We start from the raw sequence: 4509 nt of genomic DNA, 5'->3' as shown, positions 1-4509 counted from the left end.
TTTTTTAATATATTTTATTGATTTTTTACAGAGAGGAAGGAAGAGGGATAGAGAGAGTCAGAAACATCAATGAGAGAGAAACATTGATCAGCTGACTCCTGCACACTCCCCACTGGGGATGTGCCTGCAACCAAGGTACATGCCCTTGACCGGAATCAAACCTGGGACCCTTGAGTCCGCAGGCTGACGCTCTATCCACTGAGCCAAACCGGTTAGGGCATGATCATGTTTTGTTATCTAAATCTATTTGAACATTACAAAACATACACAAAAACATAAAAAGAAAAAAGTTTACATAACATTTTAAACTTTTTTTTTACAACTATCTCTATTTTCCTTTTTTGTAAATATATTTTTTATTGATCAGAGAAGAAGGGAGAGGGAGAGAGAAACATCAATGATGAGAGAGAAACATTGATCGGCTGCCTTCTGCATGTCCTGCACTGGGGATGGAGCCCACAACCCCAGCATGTGCCCTTAACTGTAATCGAACCCAAGACCCTTCAATCTGCAGGCCTGCGTTCTATCCATTGAGCCATACCGGCTAGGGCTCTGTCTATTTTTTTGAACCCTGAGTTACGTGCATCACAATTTAAAGGTGCTATCTACTCATTAGCTATGTTTATTAAGGAGCTAAGCAAAGATGAGATAGGAGATGCTGTAAACAATGTGAGCATTTGCTGAACAAGTGTCTATAAAAATAATTAACTCTATGTAACCAGGAAGCGTTCACCTTACATCTACTGATGCTTGGTATTCCCATTCACGCCGCCACTGCCATTCAGCAAGTCAAAATACCTTATTCTCTGTAATAAACTTGTGGACAGAGTGAAGGAATGAAAAATGCTACAAGCCACACAAACTTCCCAGGCTTCCCCCGCTACAGACAGGAACAGGGGGAGCGCAGGCCTTGGGGCTGTCCCTGGAGATAGCCAACCATTGAGATAAGCAGGTTGTAAAAACACCAGGCAGGAGTGAGGAGTGAATTTCACGCCCTATCAAGCCATTTGGAATTTCTCTGTTCTCCTTACTCCCTCCTGCATGCAACCCCTCCCCAACGTGTAATTTTTGCTATAAATATCTGGAAAACTCTCTGCTCGGGGCTCAACTCCTCTTCTCCTGCGTGAGATACGAGCTGAGCCCCAGCGCGCTGGAATAAAGCCTCTTGCTGTTTCCATCAAGTGACGTCTCCTGCGGTTGATTGGGGTCGCCGTCAGTCTGCGGGACAGAGTGAGGGTCCCATTTCGGGGGTCTCACAAGAGAGGAGGTTTAATAATTTCCTATGACATTTAAAGGGTGTGCATGGGAATAATACAGATGATATATACAAAAACCTAACTACCCAATTAGACAATCCCCATTGGACAAACTAGGAAGAAGCTCAAGGTAGACATTATTACCATATTGGAGAGCCAGGACTGATTTTTCTTCCCTGCACTGGTGCCTGGAGTGTTCTTTTAAATGGCAAAAACATTTTCCAGTTGTTATCTCTGCTTCCACTCCTTGGATCTGCTCCCAGTAGCTACTCTGTGCAGAACCACAAAAGGGCTCAGCATTACACAAATACTGACCATTCTCTACACTTCCCAGTTCTCCTCTATTTGTGTATAACCCCAATCCCAGAATTCCCTGAAAATCAAACTCTATTTCTACTTATTTTCATCCTAGCTTAAATAGACTCCCCAGCTATAAACACACAACACTGCACTAGTTTTATTCTCATTTCAGTTCTGTTATAATTTAAATTTGTTTTTTCAGTAAAAAGTTAAATATTGCTTATTTACATTTTTATTTTACTATTTTTGCTTTTTGATGTAACAATTTCTAATTTTTCAGGGAACATCGGTGCCTTTGAGCCAGTTATGACATATAAGATCATAAAATTTTGAAGTTGAGCTCACTATTAGAGACATAGAGTAGGTTTATCACCAGAAACAATTGAAGCACTGATGTGTTCTAAGTGGCTTACAGAAACCATCTACACAGTATTAAAGGCACTCATGTATATAAGGATCTTCCCGAGGGCAAGCATAACTAGTTTATTGAATTCAATATAAAGCAAGTGGCTGGTATTTTAAAGACCAAAAATAAGTACGTATGTAAAAATCAGAGGACTTTAATAGATACAGTCTCTGAAAATAAAATACTGGTAAAATAGAAACAAATTAATTTTTTGTCACCTTCAAATGAAAAGATACTAGAAGATAAATTTAGAGCATAAATCAGAATTCCATAGAGGAATGAAACATTATTTTAGGTTAGAATTTCAAAATATGTTCTGCAAAAAACAAAGAACAGGAGAACAAATGTTTTATTATGAAGAAGTTTTGAACAGTGCTTTGTAGTTATTCCTTTTTTTAAACTTCTGTGAACTGTGCCTATTTTAACCTTCTATTATGTGTTGTATTTTTAAATTTATCTTTATTGTTGACAATATTACAGATATCCTCCCCAATTAACCCCTTCTAGCTGCCCCTCCCCCACCCTTCTTTTTTGCATTTATACTCCACTTGAGTCTTAAAATTTCACCCACTTCCTTTAGTGCACTGGCCTTTTCTGAATGTGGTAGATATCAATCTTAGGTGTGTTTTTTTTTTTTTTCAGTTCAATCAGGCAAAAGCAATTATATGAGAAGGACCATTCAAGATCAAGAAAATGATCAATGATGACTCTTTAAAAGGGTTTTTTTTCAAATTGAGTAGTCATTTCAATTGTAACTTAAGTGCTTTTAAGTAGAAAGATATCCATTTATTTGCCATTAAAGAGGTAGCACATTTATTGCCTTGAAAGATATAAGCAAATCCAATGCTTTCCCCACCACATTCCACTTGTAAAAATATTAACATTTTTGACATTTCATTTATAAAGACAGATTATTTTTAATTTCTTCCTTTATCAGGATGCTGAAGTTATTTCTGTCAGTTAGGCATATACTTATTTGTTTCACTGAGGAACATTGGAAGGCAGAGACACTCTAATTATTGATAATTATTTTAGTAATTCTACTCTCTGCCTGAAAGCCTTCCCTTTTAGCGATCAGTTATTCCAATGGCTGTTTCTGCATCTCCTACAGGACTTCTCAAATGCCATTTTATCACCAATGTTTTTCCTGACAACGCAACCTAAAATAGCAAACTTATATTTTGATGTGTCCTGACAAGATGGCTCTTTTCTGTGAGTTTGTTGAAAAGAAGTCATGATTCCCAAGAAGACACTACACTCCATTGAGCCAAGTCTTGAATCAAATACTTTTTCCAAGTCCTTTACAAAATTAGCTTTAGTTGAGTTCACCACCTCTGTGAACCTTGCCCCACATCGCGATAAACTATGAATAGCTAAGAATTACATGCACTTAACATACTAGTATTTACTAATGATACTGAATTTTTGGACTGGAACCCCGATTCTTTGTCCTCCAGAATAGAAGAATGAGTCCACGGACAGAAAGTGGTATAGCAAGGATGGAGACTTATTGAAGAACAAGTACAGACTCCCACATAGGGAGAGGGAAGAGTCCCACAGAATGAAGTCCTGTGTAGGGAGGGAGAAAGGGTCCCACTGAGTTCTTTTTCCCCATGGCTTATAAAGGCTGCTGTTCCTGTGTCCTGGTATCCCCTCAGATAGGTCAATATTCCCCTTTGAGTTGGTTACTAGAGTAACTCCTGGGTTCAAAGGTTGAACCTCAAATGACACATGTGAGGTTCTCTCCCCTTCTTTCCCATTGTTCCCCTATTCCCTTTGGGCTTTCCTCTTATTCTTCTGAATGAAGGGCTTCCTTCTCTTTATTTTGTAAATATAGACCTTTCTTGGCTACTTCCAGTTCTCTTGTCTTATTTAAATGCAACTGTTGCTGCTCCCTTGTCTTATGGAGATGTCACTGCACCTGGCTTCCTTGTGTTATGGAAATGTACCTTCTCCCAGTCTGTAGCCCCGTGTTTTTCCATGGACCCCAATTCTAAAAAATCCCTAAAACCTGCCCATGTTCCCCCCTAATCCCTGCTTCACTAAGATTTATCAAAGTGAGGTTCTATCCCTTCCCCCCTTAATGAAATAGACCTCTGTTATGCCAATAATGTTGCAAAAGACCCCAGAAAAACCAAGCAATGCTTTGAAGCATTACACCAAGCAATGCTTATGATGTAAATGTAAAAAGTAAACCACGTTTATACATAATTGTCTAGGTTCATGAATGGATAGACACACCAATGTTAATACATAAGTAATTTCATGGTAATTGTGTGTTTTCTTGTCAATATTGAAGGAACACTGTTTTAATTACACCTGCGGACTCCAGGAATAATTTCCAAATCAGAGTACTGAAACATGCAGGGACCTTCATTTTATATCTCCCTGTGGTCTTTGTTCTGTGCTGGGGTCCAACCCAAGCAGGTCCCGGGGTCCCCAAAGGTGTGGACGGAGTCGGCGAAGAAGGAATGGCACGGAGACAGTGTTCAGTTGATCAGCAGCCTTGCCAGGATCTCTAGCCACAATCTCCAGCCAAGTTCTGTG

The sequence above is a fragment of the Myotis davidii genome, unplaced genomic scaffold, assembly GCF_000327345.1.
Source record: "Myotis davidii unplaced genomic scaffold, ASM32734v1 scaffold851, whole genome shotgun sequence".
Taxonomy (NCBI): domain Eukaryota; kingdom Metazoa; phylum Chordata; class Mammalia; order Chiroptera; family Vespertilionidae; genus Myotis; species Myotis davidii.
The sequence above is the reverse complement of the archived record's forward strand: the minus strand, read 5'-3'. Positions refer to the sequence as shown.